The sequence below is a fragment of the Castor canadensis genome, chromosome 17 (genome assembly GCF_047511655.1).
Source record: "Castor canadensis chromosome 17, mCasCan1.hap1v2, whole genome shotgun sequence".
In the NCBI taxonomy this organism is placed as follows: Eukaryota; Metazoa; Chordata; class Mammalia; order Rodentia; family Castoridae; genus Castor; species Castor canadensis.
Window position 1 is genome coordinate 36,315,017 of NC_133402.1, and position 26,060 is coordinate 36,341,076.

Consider the following 26,060-nt stretch of genomic DNA (forward strand, 5'->3'; position numbering starts at 1 on the left):
GAACAAATGGAGTCAACCACCACGTTGAAAAACCAAAGTTGCAGGAAGTATTCCTATCAAAGTCAACTCAATCCTTCCAGGGAAAGAATGTGCAAGATGCTCCTGTTCCTAACATAAGTGGTTTTCTCTTGAGAGATACATGTGTTTCTTCAAGTTAGCTTGATAGGCCGATTTGGAACAAAATAAGCCTTTCTCCACCTTGAAAACTCTGATTGGCGGGACGTATTCCTTTCTGAAACTAACCCACTAGTTAAAGGAAACAATGTGCTAGATGCTACGACATCTAACAGAGAATTTTCTTTTACAATATAAATGTGTTCCTTCAACTCTGCTGAATAACCTCTTGGGAACAAAGAGAGCCTCTCACCATCTTGAAAATCATACCTTGCAGGAAGTATTCCTTTCCAAAACTAACTCAATTCTCGGAGTGAAACAAAGTGCGAGATGCTCCTTGTTCGTTCAAAGATTGTTTTCTTTCGAGAAATACATGTATTTCTTCAACTCAACTGAATAGACCTCTTTGGAACACAGAGAGACTATCTCCACCTTGATAACCGCAAAATGCAGAAATATGCCTTTCAAAAACTAATTCAATTCTCACAGGGAAACACTGTGCTGGATGCTCCTACGTCTAATGCAGATGGGTTTGTTTCGAAAGATACATGTGTGTTTTCACGTTGCTGGACAGACCTAGGTAGAACAAAATTTGCCTTTCTCCACCTTGAGTATTCTGGTTGACAGCACGTCTTCCTTTCCAAAACTACGTGAAATCACACAGGGAAACAATGTGCTCCTTGGTTCTGCTTCTAACACACATGATTTTCTTTGGAGACATACATGTGGTTCTTCAACTGAGATGAAAAGGTCTATTTGGAACAAACAGAGTTTATCACTGACTTGAAATACGTAATTTGCAGGCAGTGTCCTTTGAAAAACGAACTCAGTTCTCACAGCGTGCCTATGTTCTAAATTTTCCTGCTTCTAGCCCAAATGGGTTTCTTTGGAGAGATACAGCTGTTTAGTTCACTCAGCTGCATAGGCCTACTTGGATCAAAGAGAGTCTATATAACCTGAAAACAATCTAAGTTTTAGAAAGTATCCTTTCAAAACAGAACTCATTTCTCACATCGAAGCATCATGCTCGGTTCCCCTCCTACTTATACAAATGCTATTCATTTGTGAGATACATGTGTATCCTCAACTCAGCTGAAAAGGCCTATTTGGAACAACTTAGCCTATCTCCACATGGAGAATCCTACGTGGTGGATGTATTCCTTTCAAAATCGAACACATTTCTCACATGGAAACAATGTGTTGAGGCTGAAGTTCATAATATTGATGGTTTCTTTGGAGAAATACATGTGTTTCTTCAACCGAGCTGAATATTCCCATTTAGATGTAAGAGAGCCTAACACCATCTTGAAAAATCTCCTTTCCAGGAAGTATTACTTTCCAAAACTTTCTCCATTCTCACAGGGACGCCATGGGCTACATGCTCCTGTTTCTAATACAGATGGGTTTGTTTCGAGAGATACATGTGTTTCTTCAAGTTACTGGACAGGCCTTTTTGGAACAACATGAGCCTTTCTCCACCTTGAAAACTATGATTGTCAGGAAGAATTCCTTTCATTAACTATCTCCATGCTCACCAAGAAGCAATGTGCTCGAAGTTCCTGCTTCTAACACGGAAGGTTTTCTTTGGAGAGATCCGCGTGTTTGCTCAACTCAGCAGAACAGGTGTATTTAGAACAAAGAGAGCCAATGTCCACCTTGAAAAAGGTAAGATTCAGGACTTCTTTCTTTCAAAAACCAACTCAATTCTCAAAGGGGAGCAATGTGCAAGATCCTCCTCCGTTTTGCCCAGATGATGTTCTTCTGAGAGACACGTGTTTGTTCACTCAGCTCGATAGATCTATTTGCAAAAAAGGGAGCCTGTCTCCACCTTGAAAACCCTAAGTTGCAGGAAGTGGTCGTCTCAAAATCTCACTCTGTTCTCCCAGGGAAACCATGTGCTAGCAGGTGCACCTTCTCTCATAGATGGTTCTCTTGGAGACAGAAATGTGGTTCTTCAACGCAGCTGAATAGGACTATTTGGCACAACGAGATTGTCTTTCGACATTGAAGACCTAAGTAACTGGAGGTATTGGGTTTAAAAACTCACTCAGTCTGAGAGGGAAACAATGTGCTAGATACTCCAGCTTCTAACCTAGATGGGTTTCTTTGCAGAGATGCGTGATTCTTTTCAAATCAGCAGAATGGGTGTATAGGGAACAAAGAGAACCTATCCCCATCTTGAAAACTCTGAATGGCACGACGTATTTCTCTCAAAAGGTAACTCAGCTCTCGGCGGGAGACAATGTGATAGATGCTCCTCCTTCTTACCCAGATGGTCTTCTTTCAAGAGACACATGCATCTCTTCAACTGAGCTGAAGAAGCCTATTTGGCAGAAAGGGAGCCTATCTCCACCTAGAAAAACCTTTTTTGCCCTTAGTATTCATTTTAAAAACAAAATCATTTCTCAGAGGGCAACAGTATGCTTGAACATCCTGCTTCTAAAATACATGGTTTTCTTCTTCGTGATATATGTGTTTCTTCAAATCAGCTGAATAGGCCTATTTGGAACAAAGGGAGCCTATGTCCACCTTGAAAAACATAACGTGTAGGCAGTGTTCCTCTCAAAAACTAACTCATGTTTCTCTGGGAAAGAATGTGTTAGATGCTCCTGCTTTGGACACTAACGGTTTTCTTTTGAGAGGTACATGTGTTTCTTCAACTCAGCTGAATAGGACGATTTAGAACAAAGAGTGGCTATATCCACCTTGAAAAATCTAAGTTGCAGGAAGTATTGCTTTCAAAATCTAATGCATTTCTCTCAGGGGAACAATGTGCTAGATGGGGACGTTTGTAACCTAGGTGGTTTTTCTGTAGAGATACATGTGTTGATTCAACTCACCTTAAAGGGCCTATTTGGAACATGGAGAGCCTATCTCCACCTGGAAAAACCTAAGTTCCAGGAAGTATTTCTTCCCAAAACGAACTCAGTTCTCACAGGGAGGCAATGTGCTTGATGCTACTTGTTCTAACACAGATAGTTTTCCTTTGAGACACACCTGTGTTTCCTCATCTTAGCTGGATAGGACTATTCGGGAAAAAATGAGCTTTTCTCCAGTTGAAAACTCTGATGGGAAGTATGTATGGCATTCAAAATAAAATTCAAGCCTCACAGTGAAATAATGCCCTAGATGTTGAATCTTTCATCATAGATGGATTTCTAGGGAGACATATATTTCTTTTTCCCACTCGGCTAAATAGGACCGTTTGGAACAGCGGAGCCAAATCTGCACCTTGAGAAATCTATGGTGCAGATAGTATTCCTTTCATAAACTAACTCAGTTCTCACAGGGAAGCAATGTGCTCGATAGTTCTGCTTCTGACACAAATGGTTTCATTTTGAGATATGCATGTATTTCTTCCACTCAGTTGAAAAGGACGATTTGGTAGAATAATAGCCTGTCTAAACCTTGACAATGTTATGTTGCAGGAGGTATTTTTTTCAAAAACCACCTCAGTTCTCACAGGGAAACAATGTGATAGACGTTCCTGCTTGTGACACTACCTGTTTTCCTTTGACAAATACTTGTGTTTCTTCAAGTCAGCTGACAAGACTTACTTGGAAAAAACATAGCCTATCCCAACTTTGAAAAACGAAGCTGCAGGAAATACTACCTCCGAAAACTGAATCAGTTCTCACAGGTAAACACTCTTGTAAATGTTCCTCCTTCGAGCACAAATGGCTTTCCTTCGAGAGATACATGTGTTTATTCAACTCAGCTTCACCGGCCTATTTCGAAGAAAGAGAGCCTACTCCACATGGAAAACCTAAGATGCAGAAAGTATTTCTTTCAAAAACTAATTCAAATCTTACAGGAAAACAATGTGCTAGCTGCTCCTGGTCCTAACACAGAGAGTTTTCTTTTGAGAGATACGTGTGCTTCTCCAACTTAGCTTGATAGGCCTGTTTGGAACAAAGTGAGCTTTTCTCCACCTTCAAAACTCTGATTGGAAGTACGTAATCCTTCAAAAGCTAAATCTATTCTCATGGGGAAATGATGTCCCAGATGTTGAAGCATGTAACGTACATGGTTTTCTTTGGAGAGATATATGCGTTTGTTCCACTTGGCTAAATAGGCCTACTTGGAACAAACAAAACCAATATACACCTAGAAAAACCCAAGTTGTAGGACGTATTCTCTCAACAACTTGCTCAGTTCTCACAGGGAAACAATGTGCTAGATTCTCCTGCTTCTAACACAGATGGTATTCTTTCAAGGGATCCGTGGGTTCCTTCACGCCTGCTGAACAGGACTGTTCGGAATAAAGAGAGGCTATATCCACATTGCAAAACCTATACTGCAGGATGTATTCCTACCAAAAACTAATGCATTTCTCACAGGGAAACAAGGTGCTAGAGGCCCCTGTTTCTAACACTGAGGGTTTTCTTTCAAGAGCACATGTGTTCCTTCAAGTCAGCTGAATAGGTCTATTTTGAAAGAAGAGAGGCTTTCTTCTTGTGAAATAAAAGAATTTCCAGAAAGTACTCCTTTCAACAGCTAACTCTATTCTCAGAGGGAAACAATGTCTTAGATGCTGCTGCTTCTTCCACACATGGATTACTCTTGTGACATTCTGTGTTTCTTCAATTTAGCTGAATCAGCCGATATGGAACAAATGGAGTCAACCACCACGTTGAAAAACCAAAGTTGCAGGAAGTATTCCTATCAAAGTCAACTCAATCCTTCCAGGGAAAGAATGTGCAAGATGCTCCTGTTCCTAACATAAGTGGTTTTCTCTTGAGAGATACATGTGTTTCTTCAAGTTAGCTTGATAGGCCGATTTGGAACAAAATAAGCCTTTCTCCACCTTGAAAACTCTGATTGGCGGGACGTATTCCTTTCTGAAACTAACCCACTAGTTAAAGGAAACAATGTGCTAGATGCTACGACATCTAACAGAGAATTTTCTTTTACAATATAAATGTGTTCCTTCAACTCTGCTGAATAACCTCTTGGGAACAAAGAGAGCCTCTCACCATCTTGAAAATCATACCTTGCAGGAAGTATTCCTTTCCAAAACTAACTCAATTCTCGGAGTGAAACAAAGTGCGAGATGCTCCTTGTTCGTTCAAAGATTGTTTTCTTTCGAGAAATACATGTATTTCTTCAACTCAACTGAATAGACCTCTTTGGAACACAGAGAGACTATCTCCACCTTGATAACCGCAAAATGCAGAAATATGCCTTTCAAAAACTAATTCAATTCTCACAGGGAAACACTGTGCTGGATGCTCCTACGTCTAATGCAGATGGGTTTGTTTCGAAAGATACATGTGTGTTTTCACGTTGCTGGACAGACCTAGGTAGAACAAAATTTGCCTTTCTCCACCTTGAGTATTCTGGTTGACAGCACGTCTTCCTTTCCAAAACTACGTGAAATCACACAGGGAAACAATGTGCTCCTTGGTTCTGCTTCTAACACACATGATTTTCTTTGGAGACATACATGTGGTTCTTCAACTGAGATGAAAAGGTCTATTTGGAACAAACAGAGTTTATCACTGACTTGAAATATGTAATTTGCAGGCAGTGTCCTTTGAAAAACGAACTCAGTTCTCACAGCGTGCCTATGTTCTAAATTTTCCTGCTTCTAGCCCAAATGGGTTTCTTTGGAGAGATACAGCTGTTTAGTTCACTCAGCTGCATAGGCCTACTTGGATCAAAGAGAGTCTATATAACCTGAAAACAATCTAAGTTTTAGAAAGTATCCTTTCAAAACAGAACTCATTTCTCACATCGAAGCATCATGCTCGGTTCCCCTCCTACTTATACAAATGCTATTCTTTTGTGAGATACATGTGTATCCTCAACTCAGCTGAAAAGGCCTATTTGGAACAACTTAGCCTATCTCCACATGGAGAATCCTACGTGGTGGATGTATTCCTTTCAAAATCGAACACATTTCTCACATGGAAACAATGTGTTGAGGCTGAAGTTCATAATATTGATGGTTTCTTTGGAGAAATACATGTGTTTCTTCAACCGAGCTGAATATTCCCATTTAGATGTAAGAGAGCCTAACACCATCTTGAAAAATCTCCTTTCCAGGAAGTATTACTTTCCAAAACTTTCTCCATTCTCACAGGGACGCCATGGGCTACATGCTCCTGTTTCTAATACAGATGGGTTTGTTTCGAGAGATACATGTGTTTCTTCAAGTTACTGGACAGGCCTTTTTGGAACAACATGAGCCTTTCTCCACCTTGAAAACTATGATTGTCAGGAAGAATTCCTTTCATTAACTATCTCCATGCTCACCAAGAAGCAATGTGCTCGAAGTTCCTGCTTCTAACACGGAAGGTTTTCTTTGGAGAGATCCGCGTGTTTGCTCAACTCAGCAGAACAGGTGTATTTAGAACAAAGAGAGCCAATGTCCACCTTGAAAAAGGTAAGATTCAGGACTTCTTTCTTTCAAAAACCAACTCAATTCTCAAAGGGGAGCAATGTGCAAGATCCTCCTCCGTTTTGCCCAGATGATGTTCTTCTGAGAGACACGTGTTTGTTCACTCAGCTCGATAGATCTATTTGCAAAAAAGGGAGCCTGTCTCCACCTTGAAAACCCTAAGTTGCAGGAAGTGGTCGTCTCAAAATCTCACTCTGTTCTCCCAGGGAAACCATGTGCTAGCAGGTGCACCTTCTCTCATAGATGGTTCTCTTGGAGACAGAAATGTGGTTCTTCAACGCAGCTGAATAGGCCTATTTGGCACAACGAGATTGTCTTTCGACATTGAAGACCTAAGTAACTGGAGGTATTGGGTTTAAAAACTCACTCAGTCTGAGAGGGAAACAATGTGCTAGATACTCCAGCTTCTAACCTAGATGGGTTTCTTTGCAGAGATGCGTGATTCTTTTCAAATCAGCAGAATGGGTGTCTAGGGAACAAAGAGAACCTATCCCCATCTTGAAAACTCTGAATGGCAGGACGTATTTCTCTCAAAAGGTAACTCAGCTCTCGGCGGGAGACAATGTGATAGATGCTCCTCCTTCTTACCCAGATGGTCTTCTTTCAAGAGACACATGCATCTCTTCAACTGAGCTGAAGAAGCCTATTTGGCAGAAAGGGAGCCTATCTCCACCTAGAAAAACCTTTTTTGCCCTTAGTATTCATTTTAAAAACAAAATCATTTCTCAGAGGGCAACAGTATGCTTGAACATCCTGCTTCTAAAATACATGGTTTTATTCTTCGTGATATATGTGTTTCTTCAAATCAGCTGAATAGGCCTATTTGGAACAAAGGGAGCCTATGTCCACCTTGAAAAACATAACGTGTAGGCAGTGTTCCTCTCAAAAACTAACTCATGTTTCTCTGGGAAAGAATGTGTTAGATGCTCCTGCTTTGGACACTAACGGTTTTCTTTTGAGAGGTACATGTGTTTCTTCAACTCAGCTGAATAGGACGATTTAGAACAAAGAGTGGCTATATCCACCTTGAAAAATCTAAGTTGCAGGAAGTATTGCTTTCAAAATCTAATGCATTTCTCTCAGGGGAACAATGTGCTAGATGGGGACGTTTGTAACCTAGGTGGTTTTTCTGTAGAGATACATGTGTTGATTCAACTCACCTTAAAGGGCCTATTTGGAACATGGAGAGCCTATCTCCACCTGGAAAAACCTAAGTTCCAGGAAGTATTTCTTCCCAAAACGAACTCAGTTCTCACAGGGAGGCAATGTGCTTGATGCTCCTTGTTCTAACACAGATAGTTTTCCTTTGAGACACACCTGTGTTTCCTCATCTTAGCTGGATAGGACTATTCGGGAAAAAATGAGCTTTTCTCCAGTTGAAAACTCTGATGGGAAGTATGTATGGCATTCAAAATAAAATTCAAGCCTCACAGTGAAATAATGCCCTAGATGTTGAATCTTTCATCATAGATGGATTTCTAGGGAGACATATATTTCTTTTTCCCACTCGGCTAAATAGGACCGTTTGGAACAGCGGAGCCAAATCTGCACCTTGAGAAATCTATGGTGCAGATAGTATTCCTTTCATAAACTAACTCAGTTCTCACAGGGAAGCAATGTGCTCGATAGTTCTGCTTCTGACACAAATGGTTTCATTTTGAGATATGCATGTATTTCTTCCACTCAGTTGAAAAGGACGATTTGGTAGAATAATAGCCTGTCTAATCCTTGACAATGTTATGTTGCAGGAGGTATTTTTTTCAAAAACCACCTCAGTTCTCACAGGGAAACAATGTGATAGACGTTCCTGCTTGTGACACTACCTGTTTTCCTTTGACAAATACTTGTGTTTCTTCAAGTCAGCTGACAAGACTTACTTGGAAAAAACATAGCCTATCCCAACTTTGAAAAACGAAGCTGCAGGAAATACTACCTCCGAAAACTGACTCAGTTCTCACAGGTAAACACTCTTGTAAATGTTCCTCCTTCGAGCACAAATGGCTTTCCTTCGAGAGATACATGTGTTTATTCAACTCAGCTTCACCGGCCTATTTCGAAGAAAGAGAGCCTACTCCACATGGAAAACCTAAGATGCAGAAAGTATTTCTTTCAAAAACTAATTCAAATCTTACAGGAAAACAATGTGCTAGCTGCTCCTGGTCCTAACACAGAGAGTTTTCTTTTGAGAGATACGTGTGCTTCTCCAACTTAGCTTGATAGGCCTGTTTGGAACAAAGTGAGCTTTTCTCCAACTTCAAAACTCTGATTGGAAGTACGTAATCCTTCAAAAGCTAAATCTATTCTCATGGGGAAATGATGTCCCAGATGTTGAAGCATGTAACGTACATGGTTTTCTTTGGAGAGATATATGCGTTTGTTCCACTTGGCTAAATAGGCCTACTTGGAACAAACAAAACCAATATACACCTAGAAAAACCCAAGTTGTAGGACGTATTCTCTCAACAACTTGCTCAGTTCTCACAGGGAAACAATGTGCTAGATTCTCCTGCTTCTAACACAGATGGTATTCTTTCAAGGGATCCGTGGGTTCCTTCACGCCTGCTGAACAGGACTGTTCGGAATAAAGAGAGGCTATATCCACATTGCAAAACCTATACTGCAGGATGTATTCCTACCAAAAACTAATGCATTTCTCACAGGGAAACAAGGTGCTAGAGGCCCCTGTTTCTAACACTGAGGGTTTTCTTTCAAGAGCACATGTGTTCCTTCAAGTCAGCTGAATAGGTCTATTTTGAAAGAAGAGAGGCTTTCTTCTTGTGAAATAAAAGAATTTCCAGAAAGTACTCCTTTCAACAGCTAACTCTATTCTCAGAGGGAAACAATGTCTTAGATGCTGCTGCTTCTTCCACACATGGATTACTCTTGTGACATTCTGTGTTTCTTCAATTTAGCTGAATCAGCCGATATGGAACAAATGGAGTCAACCACCACGTTGAAAAACCAAAGTTGCAGGAAGTATTCCTATCAAAGTCAACTCAATCCTTCCAGGGAAAGAATGTGCAAGATGCTCCTGTTCCTAACATAAGTGGTTTTCTCTTGAGAGATACATGTGTTTCTTCAAGTTAGCTTGATAGGCCGATTTGGAACAAAATAAGCCTTTCTCCACCTTGAAAACTCTGATTGGCGGGACGTATTCCTTTCTGAAACTAACCCACTAGTTAAAGGAAACAATGTGCTAGATGCTACGACATCTAACAGAGAATTTTCTTTTACAATATAAATGTGTTCCTTCAACTCTGCTGAATAACCTCTTGGGAACAAAGAGAGCCTCTCACCATCTTGAAAATCATACCTTGCAGGAAGTATTCCTTTCCAAAACTAACTCAATTCTCGGAGTGAAACAAAGTGCGAGATGCTCCTTGTTCGTTCAAAGATTGTTTTCTTTCGAGAAATACATGTATTTCTTCAACTCAACTGAATAGACCTCTTTGGAACACAGAGAGACTATCTCCACCTTGATAACCGCAAAATGCAGAAATATGCCTTTCAAAAACTAATTCAATTCTCACAGGGAAACACTGTGCTGGATGCTCCTACGTCTAATGCAGATGGGTTTGTTTCGAAAGATACATGTGTGTTTTCACGTTGCTGGACAGACCTAGGTAGAACAAAATTTGCCTTTCTCCACCTTGAGTATTCTGGTTGACAGCACGTCTTCCTTTCCAAAACTACGTGAAATCACACAGGGAAACAATGTGCTCCTTGGTTCTGCTTCTAACACACATGATTTTCTTTGGAGACATACATGTGGTTCTTCAACTGAGATGAAAAGGTCTATTTGGACAAACAGAGTTTATCACTGACTTGAAATACGTAATTTGCAGGCAGTGTCCTTTGAAAAACGAACTCAGTTCTCACAGCGTGCCTATGTTCTAAATTTTCCTGCTTCTAGCCCAAATGGGTTTCTTTGGAGAGATACAGCTGTTTAGTTCACTCAGCTGCATAGGCCTACTTGGATCAAAGAGAGTCTATATAACCTGAAAACAATCTAAGTTTAAGAAAGTATCCTTTCAAAACAGAACTCATTTCTCACATCGAAGCATCATGCTCGGTTCCCCTCCTACTTATACAAATGCTATTCATTTGTGAGATACATGTGTATCCTCAACTCAGCTGAAAAGGCCTATTTGGAACAACTTAGCCTATCTCCACATGGAGAATCCTACGTGGTGGATGTATTCCTTTCAAAATCGAACACATTTCTCACATGGAAACAATGTGTTGAGGCTGAAGTTCATAATATTGATGGTTTCTTTGGAGAAATACATGTGTTTCTTCAACCGAGCTGAATATTCCCATTTAGATGTAAGAGAGCCTAACACCATCTTGAAAAATCTCCTTTCCAGGAAGTATTACTTTCCAAAACTTTCTCCATTCTCACAGGGACGCCATGGGCTACATGCTCCTGTTTCTAATACAGATGGGTTTGTTTCGAGAGATACATGTGTTTCTTCAAGTTACTGGACAGGCCTTTTTGGAACAACATGAGCCTTTCTCCACCTTGAAAACTATGATTGTCAGGAAGAATTCCTTTCATTAACTATCTCCATGCTCACCAAGAAGCAATGTGCTCGAAGTTCCTGCTTCTAACACGGAAGGTTTTCTTTGGAGAGATCCGCGTGTTTGCTCAACTCAGCAGAACAGGTGTATTTAGAACAAAGAGAGCCAATGTCCACCTTGAAAAAGGTAAGATTCAGGACTTCTTTCTTTCAAAAACCAACTCAATTCTCAAAGGGGAGCAATGTGCAAGATCCTCCTCCGTTTTGCCCAGATGATGTTCTTCTGAGAGACACGTGTTTGTTCACTCAGCTCGATAGATCTATTTGCAAAAAAGGGAGCCTGTCTCCACCTTGAAAACCCTAAGTTGCAGGAAGTGGTCGTCTCAAAATCTCACTCTGTTCTCCCAGGGAAACCATGTGCTAGCAGGTGCACCTTCTCTCATAGATGGTTCTCTTGGAGACAGAAATGTGGTTCTTCAACGCAGCTGAATAGGCCTATTTGGCACAACGAGATTGTCTTTCGACATTGAAGACCTAAGTAACTGGAGGTATTGGGTTTAAAAACTCACTCAGTCTGAGAGGGAAACAATGTGCTAGATACTCCAGCTTCTAACCTAGATGGGTTTCTTTGCAGAGATGCGTGATTCTTTTCAAATCAGCAGAATGGGTGTCTAGGGAACAAAGAGAACCTATCCCCATCTTGAAAACTCTGAATGGCAGGACGTATTTCTCTCAAAAGGTAACTCAGCTCTCGGCGGGAGACAATGTGATAGATGCTCCTCCTTCTTACCCAGATGGTCTTCTTTCAAGAGACACATGCATCTCTTCAACTGAGCTGAAGAAGCCTATTTGGCAGAAAGGGAGCCTATCTCCACCTAGAAAAACCTTTTTTGCCCTTAGTATTCATTTTAAAAACAAAATCATTTCTCAGAGGGCAACAGTATGCTTGAACATCCTGCTTCTAAAATACATGGTTTTATTCTTCGTGATATATGTGTTTCTTCAAATCAGCTGAATAGGCCTATTTGGAACAAAGGGAGCCTATGTCCACCTTGAAAAACATAACGTGTAGGCAGTGTTCCTCTCAAAAACTAACTCATGTTTCTCTGGGAAAGAATGTGTTAGATGCTCCTGCTTTGGACACTAACGGTTTTCTTTTGAGAGGTACATGTGTTTCTTCAACTCAGCTGAATAGGACGATTTAGAACAAAGAGTGGCTATATCCACCTTGAAAAATCTAAGTTGCAGGAAGTATTCCTTTCAAAATCTAATGCATTTCTCTCAGGGGAACAATGTGCTAGATGGGGACGTTTGTAACCTAGGTGGTTTTTCTGTAGAGATACATGTGTTGATTCAACTCACCTTAAAGGGCCTATTTGGAACATGGAGAGCCTATCTCCACCTGGAAAAACCTAAGTTCCAGGAAGTATTTCTTCCCAAAACGAACTCAGTTCTCACAGGGAGGCAATGTGCTTGATGCTCCTTGTTCTAACACAGATAGTTTTCCTTTGAGACACACCTGTGTTTCCTCATCTTAGCTGGATAGGACTATTCGGGAAAAAATGAGCTTTTCTCCAGTTGAAAACTCTGATGGGAAGTATGTATGGCATTCAAAATAAAATTCAAGCCTCACAGTGAAATAATGCCCTAGATGTTGAATCTTTCATCATAGATGGATTTCTAGGGAGACATATATTTCTTTTTCCCACTCGGCTAAATAGGACCGTTTGGAACAGCGGAGCCAAATCTGCACCTTGAGAAATCTATGGTGCAGATAGTATTCCTTTCATAAACTAACTCAGTTCTCACAGGGAAGCAATGTGCTCGATAGTTCTGCTTCTGACACAAATGGTTTCATTTTGAGATATGCATGTATTTCTTCCACTCAGTTGAAAAGGACGATTTGGTAGAATAATAGCCTGTCTAAACCTTGACAATCTTATGTTGCAGGAGGTATTTTTTTCAAAAACCACCTCAGTTCTCACAGGGAAACAATGTGATAGACGTTCCTGCTTGTGACACTACCTGTTTTCCTTTGACAAATACTTGTCTTTCTTCAAGTCAGCTGACAAGACTTACTTGGAAAAAACATAGCCTATCCCAACTTTGAAAAACGAAGCTGCAGGAAATACTACCTCCGAAAACTGACTCAGTTCTCACAGGTAAACACTCTTGTAAATGTTCCTCCTTCGAGCACAAATGGCTTTCCTTCGAGAGATACATGTGTTTATTCAACTCAGCTTCACCGGCCTATTTCGAAGAAAGAGAGCCTACTCCACATGGAAAACCTAAGATGCAGAAAGTATTTCTTTCAAAAACTAATTCAAATCTTACAGGAAAACAATGTGCTAGCTGCTCCTGGTCCTAACACAGAGAGTTTTCTTTTGAGAGATACGTGTGCTTCTCCAACTTAGCTTGATAGGCCTGTTTGGAACAAAGTGAGCTTTTCTCCAACTTCAAAACTCTGATTGGAAGTACGTAATCCTTCAAAAGCTAAATCTATTCTCATGGGGAAATGATGTCCCAGATGTTGAAGCATGTAACGTACATGGTTTTCTTTGGAGAGATATATGCGTTTGTTCCACTTGGCTAAATAGGCCTACTTGGAACAAACAAAACCAATATACACCTAGAAAAACCCAAGTTGTAGGACGTATTCTCTCAACAACTTGCTCAGTTCTCACAGGGAAACAATGTGCTAGATTCTCCTGCTTCTAACACAGATGGTATTCTTTCAAGGGATCCGTGGGTTCCTTCACGCCTGCTGAACAGGACTGTTCGGAATAAAGAGAGGCTATATCCACATTGCAAAACCTATACTGCAGGATGTATTCCTACCAAAAACTAATGCATTTCTCACAGGGAAACAAGGTGCTAGAGGCCCCTGTTTCTAACACTGAGGGTTTTCTTTCAAGAGCACATGTGTTCCTTCAAGTCAGCTGAATAGGTCTATTTTGAAAGAAGAGAGGCTTTCTTCTTGTGAAATAAAAGAATTTCCAGAAAGTACTCCTTTCAACAGCTAACTCTATTCTCAGAGGGAAACAATGTCTTAGATGCTGCTGCTTCTTCCACACATGGATTACTCTTGTGACATTCTGTGTTTCTTCAATTTAGCTGAATCAGCCGATATGGAACAAATGGAGTCAACCACCACGTTGAAAAACCAAAGTTGCAGGAAGTATTCCTATCAAAGTCAACTCAATCCTTCCAGGGAAAGAATGTGCAAGATGCTCCTGTTCCTAACATAAGTGGTTTTCTCTTGAGAGATACATGTGTTTCTTCAAGTTAGCTTGATAGGCCGATTTGGAACAAAATAAGCCTTTCTCCACCTTGAAAACTCTGATTGGCGGGACGTATTCCTTTCTGAAACTAACCCACTAGTTAAAGGAAACAATGTGCTAGATGCTACGACATCTAACAGAGAATTTTCTTTTACAATATAAATGTGTTCCTTCAACTCTGCTGAATAACCTCTTGGGAACAAAGAGAGCCTCTCACCATCTTGAAAATCATACCTTGCAGGAAGTATTCCTTTCCAAAACTAACTCAATTCTCGGAGTGAAACAAAGTGCGAGATGCTCCTTGTTCGTTCAAAGATTGTTTTCTTTCGAGAAATACATGTATTTCTTCAACTCAACTGAATAGACCTCTTTGGAACACAGAGAGACTATCTCCACCTTGATAACCGCAAAATGCAGAAATATGCCTTTCAAAAACTAATTCAATTCTCACAGGGAAACACTGTGCTGGATGCTCCTACGTCTAATGCAGATGGGTTTGTTTCGAAAGATACATGTGTGTTTTCACGTTGCTGGACAGACCTAGGTAGAACAAAATTTGCCTTTCTCCACCTTGAGTATTCTGGTTGACAGCACGTCTTCCTTTCCAAAACTACGTGAAATCACACAGGGAAACAATGTGCTCCTTGGTTCTGCTTCTAACACACATGATTTTCTTTGGAGACATACATGTGGTTCTTCAACTGAGATGAAAAGGTCTATTTGGAACAAACAGAGTTTATCACTGACTTGAAATACGTAATTTGCAGGCAGTGTCCTTTGAAAAACGAACTCAGTTCTCACAGCGTGCCTATGTTCTAAATTTTCCTGCTTCTAGCCCAAATGGGTTTCTTTGGAGAGATACAGCTGTTTAGTTCACTCAGCTGCATAGGCCTACTTGGATCAAAGAGAGTCTATATAACCTGAAAACAATCTAAGTTTTAGAAAGTATCCTTTCAAAACAGAACTCATTTCTCACATCGAAGCATCATGCTCGGTTCCCCTCCTACTTATACAAATGGTATTCTTTTGTGAGATACATGTGTATCCTCAACTCAGCTGAAAAGGCCTATTTGGAACAACTTAGCCTATCTCCACATGGAGAATCCTACGTGGTGGATGTATTCCTTTCAAAATCGAACACATTTCTCACATGGAAACAATGTGTTGAGGCTGAAGTTCATAATATTGATGGTTTCTTTGGAGAAATACATGTGTTTCTTCAACCGAGCTGAATATTCCCATTTAGATGTAAGAGAGCCTAACACCATCTTGAAAAATCTCCTTTCCAGGAAGTATTACTTTCCAAAACTTTCTCCATTCTCACAGGGACGCCATGGGCTACATGCTCCTGTTTCTAATACAGATGGGTTTGTTTCGAGAGATACATGTGTTTCTTCAAGTTACTGGACAGGCCTTTTTGGAACAACATGAGCCTTTCTCCACCTTGAAAACTATGATTGTCAGGAAGAATTCCTTTCATTAACTATCTCCATGCTCACCAAGAAGCAATGTGCTCGAAGTTCCTGCTTCTAACACGGAAGGTTTTCTTTGGAGAGATCCGCGTGTTTGCTCAACTCAGCAGAACAGGTGTATTTAGAACAAAGAGAGCCAATGTCCACCTTGAAAAAGGTAAGATTCAGGACTTCTTTCTTTCAAAAACCAACTCAATTCTCAAAGGGGAGCAATGTGCAAGATCCTCCTCCGTTTTGCCCAGATGATGTTCTTCTGAGAGACACGTGTTTGTTCACTCAGCTCGATAGATCTATTTGCAAAAAAGGGAGCCTGTCTCCACCTTGAAAACCCTAAGTTGCAGGAAGTGGTCGTCTCAAAATCTCACTCTGTTCTCCCAGGGAAACCATGTGCTAGCAGGTGCACCTTCTCTCATAGATGGTTCTCTTGGAGACAGAAATGTGGTTCTTCAACGCAGCTGAATAGGCCTATTTGGCACAACGAGATTGTCTTTCGACATTGAAGACCTAAGTAACTGGAGGTATTGGGTTTAAAAACTCACTCAGTCTGAGAGGGAAACAATGTGCTAGATACTCCAGCTTCTAACCTAGATGGGTTTCTTTGCAGAGATGCGTGATTCTTTTCAAATCAGCAGAATGGGTGTCTAGGGAACAAAGAGAACCTATCCCCATCTTGAAAACTCTGAATGGCAGGACGTATTTCTCTCAAAAGGTAACTCAGCTCTCGGCGGGAGACAATGTGATAGATGCTCCTCCTTCTTACCCAGATGGTCTTCTTTCAAGAGACACATGCATCTCTTCAACTGAGCTGAAGAAGCCTATTTGGCAGAAAGGGAGCCTATCTCCACCTAGAAAAACCTTTTTTGCCCTTAGTATTCATTTTAAAAACAAAATCATTTCTCAGAGGGCAACAGTATGCTTGAACATCCTGCTTCTAAAATACATGGTTTTCTTCTTCGTGATATATGTGTTTCTTCAAATCAGCTGAATAGGCCTATTTGGAACAAAGGGAGCCTATGTCCACCTTGAAAAACATAACGTGTAGGCAGTGTTCCTCTCAAAAACTAACTCATGTTTCTCTGGGAAAGAATGTGTTAGATGCTCCTGCTTTGGACACTAACGGTTTTCTTTTGAGAGGTACATGTGTTTCTTCAACTCAGCTGAATAGGACGATTTAGAACAAAGAGTGGCTATATCCACCTTGAAAAATCTAAGTTGCAGGAAGTATTCCTTTCAAAATCTAATGCATTTCTCTCAGGGGAACAATGTGCTAGATGGGGACGTTTGTAACCTAGGTGGTTTTTCTGTAGAGATACATGTGTTGATTCAACTCACCTTAAAGGGCCTATTTGGAACATGGAGAGCCTATCTCCACCTGGAAAAACCTAAGTTCCAGGAAGTATTTCTTCCCAAAACGAACTCAGTTCTCACAGGGAGGCAATGTGCTTGATGCTCCTTGTTCTAACACAGATAGTTTTCCTTTGAGACACACCTGTGTTTCCTCATCTTAGCTGGATAGGACTATTCGGGAAAAAATGAGCTTTTCTCCAGTTGAAAACTCTGATGGGAAGTATGTATGGCATTCAAAATAAAATTCAAGCCTCACAGTGAAATAATGCCCTAGATGTTGAATCTTTCATCATAGATGGATTTCTAGGGAGACATATATTTCTTTTTCCCACTCGGCTAAATAGGACCGTTTGGAACAGCGGAGCCAAATCTGCACCTTGAGAAATCTATGGTGCAGATAGTATTCCTTTCATAAACTAACTCAGTTCTCACAGGGAAGCAATGTGCTCGATAGTTCTGCTTCTGACACAAATGGTTTCATTTTGAGATATGCATGTATTTCTTCCACTCAGTTGAAAAGGACGATTTGGTAGAATAATAGCCTGTCTAAACCTTGACAATGTTATGTTGCAGGAGGTATTTTTTTCAAAAACCACCTCAGTTCTCACAGGGAAACAATGTGATAGACGTTCCTGCTTGTGACACTACCTGTTTTCCTTTGACAAATACTTGTGTTTCTTCAAGTCAGCTGACAAGACTTACTTGGAAAAAACATAGCCTATCCCAACTTTGAAAAACGAAGCTGCAGGAAATACTACCTCCGAAAACTGACTCAGTTCTCACAGGTAAACACTCTTGTAAATGTTCCTCCTTCGAGCACAAATGGCTTTCCTTCGAGAGATACATGTGTTTATTCAACTCAGCTTCACCGGCCTATTTCGAAGAAAGAGAGCCTACTCCACATGGAAAACCTAAGATGCAGAAAGTATTTCTTTCAAAAACTAATTCAAATCTTACAGGAAAACAATGTGCTAGCTGCTCCTGGTCCTAACACAGAGAGTTTTCTTTTGAGAGATACGTGTGCTTCTCCAACTTAGCTTGATAGGCCTGTTTGGAACAAAGTGAGCTTTTCTCCAACTTCAAAACTCTGATTGGAAGTACGTAATCCTTCAAAAGCTAAATCTATTCTCATGGGGAAATGATGTCCCAGATGTTGAAGCATGTAACGTACATGGTTTTCTTTGGAGAGATATATGCGTTTGTTCCACTTGGCTAAATAGGCCTACTTGGAACAAACAAAACCAATATACACCTAGAAAAACCCAAGTTGTAGGACGTATTCTCTCAACAACTTGCTCAGTTCTCACAGGGAAACAATGTGCTAGATTCTCCTGCTTCTAACACAGATGGTATTCTTTCAAGGGATCCGTGGGTTCCTTCACGCCTGCTGAACAGGACTGTTCGGAATAAAGAGAGGCTATATCCACATTGCAAAACCTATACTGCAGGATGTATTCCTACCAAAAACTAATGCATTTCTCACAGGGAAACAAGGTGCTAGAGGCCCCTGTTTCTAACACTGAGGGTTTTCTTTCAAGAGCACATGTGTTCCTTCAAGTCAGCTGAATAGGTCTATTTTGAAAGAAGAGAGGCTTTCTTCTTGTGAAATAAAAGAATTTCCAGAAAGTACTCCTTTCAACAGCTAACTCTATTCTCAGAGGGAAACAATGTCTTAGATGCTGCTGCTTCTTCCACACATGGATTACTCTTGTGACATTCTGTGTTTCTTCAATTTAGCTGAATCAGCCGATATGGAACAAATGGAGTCAACCACCACGTTGAAAAACCAAAGTTGCAGGAAGTATTCCTATCAAAGTCAACTCAATCCTTCCAGGGAAAGAATGTGCAAGATGCTCCTGTTCCTAACATAAGTGGTTTTCTCTTGAGAGATACATGTGTTTCTTCAAGTTAGCTTGATAGGCCGATTTGGAACAAAATAAGCCTTTCTCCACCTTGAAAACTCTGATTGGCGGGACGTATTCCTTTCTGAAACTAACCCACTAGTTAAAGGAAACAATGTGCTAGATGCTACGACATCTAACAGAGAATTTTCTTTTACAATATAAATGTGTTCCTTCAACTCTGCTGAATAACCTCTTGGGAACAAAGAGAGCCTCTCACCATCTTGAAAATCATACCTTGCAGGAAGTATTCCTTTCCAAAACTAACTCAATTCTCGGAGTGAAACAAAGTGCGAGATGCTCCTTGTTCGTTCAAAGATTGTTTTCTTTCGAGAAATACATGTATTTCTTCAACTCAACTGAATAGACCTCTTTGGAACACAGAGAGACTATCTCCACCTTGATAACCGCAAAATGCAGAAATATGCCTTTCAAAAACTAATTCAATTCTCACAGGGAAACACTGTGCTGGATGCTCCTACGTCTAATGCAGATGGGTTTGTTTCGAAAGATACATGTGTGTTTTCACGTTGCTGGACAGACCTAGGTAGAACAAAATTTGCCTTTCTCCACCTTGAGTATTCTGGTTGACAGCACGTCTTCCTTTCCAAAACTACGTGAAATCACACAGGGAAACAATGTGCTCCTTGGTTCTGCTTCTAACACACATGATTTTCTTTGGAGACATACATGTGGTTCTTCAACTGAGATGAAAAGGTCTATTTGGAACAAACAGAGTTTATCACTGACTTGAAATACGTAATTTGCAGGCAGTGTCCTTTGAAAAACGAACTCAGTTCTCACAGCGTGCCTATGTTCTAAATTTTCCTGCTTCTAGCCCAAATGGGTTTCTTTGGAGAGATACAGCTGTTTAGTTCACTCAGCTGCATAGGCCTACTTGGATCAAAGAGAGTCTATATAACCTGAAAACAATCTAAGTTTTAGAAAGTATCCTTTCAAAACAGAACTCATTTCTCACATCGAAGCATCATGCTCGGTTCCCCTCCTACTTATACAAATGCTATTCTTTTGTGAGATACATGTGTATCCTCAACTCAGCTGAAAAGGCCTATTTGGAACAACTTAGCCTATCTCCACATGGAGAATCCTACGTGGTGGATGTATTCCTTTCAAAATCGAACACATTTCTCACATGGAAACAATGTGTTGAGGCTGAAGTTCATAATATTGATGGTTTCTTTGGAGAAATACATGTGTTTCTTCAACCGAGCTGAATATTCCCATTTAGATGTAAGAGAGCCTAACACCATCTTGAAAAATCTCCTTTCCAGGAAGTATTACTTTCCAAAACTTTCTCCATTCTCACAGGGACGCCATGGGCTACATGCTCCTGTTTCTAATACAGATGGGTTTGTTTCGAGAGATACATGTGTTTCTTCAAGTTACTGGACAGGCCTTTTTGGAACAACATGAGCCTTTCTCCACCTTGAAAACTATGATTGTCAGGAAGAATTCCTTTCATTAACTATCTCCATGCTCACCAAGAAGCAATGTGCTCGAAGTTCCTGCTTCTAACACGGAAGGTTTTCTTTGGAGAGATCCGCGTGTTTGCTCAACTCAGCAGAACAGGTGTATTTAGAACAAAGAGAGCCAATGTCCACCTTGAAAAAGGTAAGATTCAGGACTTCTTTCTTTCAAAAACCAACTCAATTCTCAAAGGGGAGCAATGTGCAAGATCCTCCTCCGTTTTGCCCAGATGATGTTCTTCTGAGAGACACGTGTTTGTTCACTCAGCTCGATAGATCTATTTGCAAAAAAGGGAGCCTGTCTCCACCTTGAAAACCCTAAGTTGCAGGAAGTGGTCGTCTCAAAATCTCACTCTGTTCTCCCAGGGAAACCATGTGCTAGCAGGTGCACCTTCTCTCATAGATGGTTCTCTTGGAGACAGAAATGTGGTTCTTCAACGCAGCTGAATAGGCCTATTTGGCACAACGAGATTGTCTTTCGACATTGAAGACCTAAGTAACTGGAGGTATTGGGTTTAAAAACTCACTCAGTCTGAGAGGGAAACAATGTGCTAGATACTCCAGCTTCTAACCTAGATGGGTTTCTTTGCAGAGATGCGTGATTCTTTTCAAATCAGCAGAATGGGTGTCTAGGGAACAAAGAGAACCTATCCCCATCTTGAAAACTCTGAATGGCAGGACGTATTTCTCTCAAAAGGTAACTCAGCTCTCGGCGGGAGACAATGTGATAGATGCTCCTCCTTCTTACCCAGATGGTCTTCTTTCAAGAGACACATGCATCTCTTCAACTGAGCTGAAGAAGCCTATTTGGCAGAAAGGGAGCCTATCTCCACCTAGAAAAACCTTTTTTGCCCTTAGTATTCATTTTAAAAACAAAATCATTTCTCAGAGGGCAACAGTATGCTTGAACATCCTGCTTCTAAAATACATGGTTTTCTTCTTCGTGATATATGTGTTTCTTCAAATCAGCTGAATAGGCCTATTTGGAACAAAGGGAGCCTATGTCCACCTTGAAAAACATAACGTGTAGGCAGTGTTCCTCTCAAAAACTAACTCATGTTTCTCTGGGAAAGAATGTGTTAGATGCTCCTGCTTTGGACACTAACGGTTTTCTTTTGAGAGGTACATGTGTTTCTTCAACTCAGCTGAATAGGACGATTTAGAACAAAGAGTGGCTATATCCACCTTGAAAAATCTAAGTTGCAGGAAGTATTCCTTTCAAAATCTAATGCATTTCTCTCAGGGGAACAATGTGCTAGATGGGGACGTTTGTAACCTAGGTGGTTTTTCTGTAGAGATACATGTGTTGATTCAACTCACCTTAAAGGGCCTATTTGGAACATGGAGAGCCTATCTCCACCTGGAAAAACCTAAGTTCCAGGAAGTATTTCTTCCCAAAACGAACTCAGTTCTCACAGGGAGGCAATGTGCTTGATGCTCCTTGTTCTAACACAGATAGTTTTCCTTTGAGACACACCTGTGTTTCCTCATCTTAGCTGGATAGGACTATTCGGGAAAAAATGAGCTTTTCTCCAGTTGAAAACTCTGATGGGAAGTATGTATGGCATTCAAAATAAAATTCAAGCCTCACAGTGAAATAATGCCCTAGATGTTGAATCTTTCATCATAGATGGATTTCTAGGGAGACATATATTTCTTTTTCCCACTCGGCTAAATAGGACCGTTTGGAACAGCGGAGCCAAATCTGCACCTTGAGAAATCTATGGTGCAGATAGTATTCCTTTCATAAACTAACTCAGTTCTCACAGGGAAGCAATGTGCTCGATAGTTCTGCTTCTGACACAAATGGTTTCATTTTGAGATATGCATGTATTTCTTCCACTCAGTTGAAAAGGACGATTTGGTAGAATAATAGCCTGTCTAAACCTTGACAATGTTATGTTGCAGGAGGTATTTTTTTCAAAAACCACCTCAGTTCTCACAGGGAAACAATGTGATAGACGTTCCTGCTTGTGACACTACCTGTTTTCCTTTGACAAATACTTGTGTTTCTTCAAGTCAGCTGACAAGACTTACTTGGAAAAAACATAGCCTATCCCAACTTTGAAAAACGAAGCTGCAGGAAATACTACCTCCGAAAACTGACTCAGTTCTCACAGGTAAACACTCTTGTAAATGTTCCTCCTTCGAGCACAAATGGCTTTCCTTCGAGAGATACATGTGTTTATTCAACTCAGCTTCACCAGCCTATTTCGAAGAAAGAGAGCCTACTCCACATGGAAAACCTAAGATGCAGAAAGTATTTCTTTCAAAAACTAATTCAAATCTTACAGGAAAACAATGTGCTAGCTGCTCCTGGTCCTAACACAGAGAGTTTTCTTTTGAGAGATACGTGTGCTTCTCCAACTTAGCTTGATAGGCCTGTTTGGAACAAAGTGAGCTTTTCTCCAACTTCAAAACTCTGATTGGAAGTACGTAATCCTTCAAAAGCTAAATCTATTCTCATGGGGAAATGATGTCCCAGATGTTGAAGCATGTAACGTACATGGTTTTCTTTGGAGAGATATATGCGTTTGTTCCACTTGGCTAAATAGGCCTACTTGGAACAAACAAAACCAATATACACCTAGAAAAACCCAAGTTGTAGGACGTATTCTCTCAACAACTTGCTCAGTTCTCACAGGGAAACAATGTGCTAGATTCTCCTGCTTCTAACACAGATGGTATTCTTTCAAGGGATCCGTGGGTTCCTTCACGCCTGCTGAACAGGACTGTTCGGAATAAAGAGAGGCTATATCCACATTGCAAAACCTATACTGCAGGATGTATTCCTACCAAAAACTAATGCATTTCTCACAGGGAAACAAGGTGCTAGAGGCCCCTGTTTCTAACACTGAGGGTTTTCTTTCAAGAGCACATGTGTTCCTTCAAGTCAGCTGAATAGGTCTATTTTGAAAGAAGAGAGGCTTTCTTCTTGTGAAATAAAAGAATTTCCAGAAAGTACTCCTTTCAACAGCTAACTCTATTCTCAGAGGGAAACAATGTCTTAGATGCTGCTGCTTCTTCCACACATGGATTACTCTTGTGACATTCTGTGTTTCTTCAATTTAGCTGAATCAGCCGATATGGAACAAATGGAGTCAACCACCACGTTGAAAAACCAAAGTTGCAGGAAGTATTCCTATCAAAGTCAACTCAATCCTTCCAGGGAAAGAATGTGCAAGATGCTCCTGTTCCTAACATAAGTGGTTTTCTCTTGAGAGATACATGTGTTTCTTCAAGTTAGCTTGATAGGCCGATTTGGAACAAAATAAGCCTTTCTCCACCTTGAAAACTCTGATTGGCGGGACGTATTCCTTTCTGAAACTAACCCACTAGTTAAAGGAAACAATGTGCTAGATGCTACGACATCTAACAGAGAATTTTCTTTTACAATATAAATGTGTTCCTTCAACTCTGCTGAATAACCTCTTGGGAACAAAGAGAGCCTCTCACCATCTTGAAAATCATACCTTGCAGGAAGTATTCCTTTCCAAAACTAACTCAATTCTCGGAGTGAAACAAAGTGCGAGATGCTCCTTGTTCGTTCAAAGATTGTTTTCTTTCGAGAAATACATGTATTTCTTCAACTCAACTGAATAGACCTCTTTGGAACACAGAGAGACTATCTCCACCTTGATAACCGCAAAATGCAGAAATATGCCTTTCAAAAACTAATTCAATTCTCACAGGGAAACACTGTGCTGGATGCTCCTACGTCTAATGCAGATGGGTTTGTTTCGAAAGATACATGTGTGTTTTCACGTTGCTGGACAGACCTAGGTAGAACAAAATTTGCCTTTCTCCACCTTGAGTATTCTGGTTGACAGCACGTCTTCCTTTCCAAAACTACGTGAAATCACACAGGGAAACAATGTGCTCCTTGGTTCTGCTTCTAACACACATGATTTTCTTTGGAGACATACATGTGGTTCTTCAACTGAGATGAAAAGGTCTATTTGGAACAAACAGAGTTTATCACTGACTTGAAATACGTAATTTGCAGGCAGTGTCCTTTGAAAAACGAACTCAGTTCTCACAGCGTGCCTATGTTCTAAATTTTCCTGCTTCTAGCCCAAATGGGTTTCTTTGGAGAGATACAGCTGTTTAGTTCACTCAGCTGCATAGGCCTACTTGGATCAAAGAGAGTCTATATAACCTGAAAACAATCTAAGTTTAGGAAAGTATCCTTTCAAAACAGAACTCATTTCTCACATCGAAGCATCCTGCTCGGTTCCCCTCCTACTTATACAAATGCTATTCTTTTGTGAGATACATGTGTATCCTCAACTCAGCTGAAAAGGCCTATTTGGAACAACTTAGCCTATCTCCACATGGAGAATCCTACGTGGTGGATGTATTCCTTTCAAAATCGAACACATTTCTCACATGGAAACAATGTGTTGAGGCTGAAGTTCATAATATTGATGGTTTCTTTGGAGAAATACATGTGTTTCTTCAACCGAGCTGAATATTCCCATTTAGATGTAAGAGAGCCTAACACCATCTTGAAAAATCTCCTTTCCAGGAAGTATTACTTTCCAAAACTTTCTCCATTCTCACAGGGACGCCATGGGCTACATGCTCCTGTTTCTAATACAGATGGGTTTGTTTCGAGAGATACATGTGTTTCTTCAAGTTACTGGACAGGCCTTTTTGGAACAACATGAGCCTTTCTCCACCTTGAAAACTATGATTGTCAGGAAGAATTCCTTTCATTAACTATCTCCATGCTCACCAAGAAGCAATGTGCTCGAAGTTCCTGCTTCTAACACGGAAGGTTTTCTTTGGAGAGATCCGCGTGTTTGCTCAACTCAGCAGAACAGGTGTATTTAGAACAAAGAGAGCCAATGTCCACCTTGAAAAAGGTAAGATTCAGGACTTCTTTCTTTCAAAAACCAACTCAATTCTCAAAGGGGAGCAATGTGCAAGATCCTCCTCCGTTTTGCCCAGATGATGTTCTTCTGAGAGACACGTGTTTGTTCACTCAGCTCGATAGATCTATTTGCAAAAAAGGGAGCCTGTCTCCACCTTGAAAACCCTAAGTTGCAGGAAGTGGTCGTCTCAAAATCTCACTCTGTTCTCCCAGGGAAACCATGTGCTAGCAGGTGCACCTTCTCTCATAGATGGTTCTCTTGGAGACAGAAATGTGGTTCTTCAACGCAGCTGAATAGGCCTATTTGGCACAACGAGATTGTCTTTCGACATTGAAGACCTAAGTAACTGGAGGTATTGGGTTTAAAAACTCACTCAGTCTGAGAGGGAAACAATGTGCTAGATACTCCAGCTTCTAACCTAGATGGGTTTCTTTGCAGAGATGCGTGATTCTTTTCAAATCAGCAGAATGGGTGTATAGGGAACAAAGAGAACCTATCCCCATCTTGAAAACTCTGAATGGCAGGACGTATTTCTCTCAAAAGGTAACTCAGCTCTCGGCGGGAGACAATGTGATAGATGCTCCTCCTTCTTACCCAGATGGTCTTCTTTCAAGAGACACATGCATCTCTTCAACTGAGCTGAAGAAGCCTATTTGGC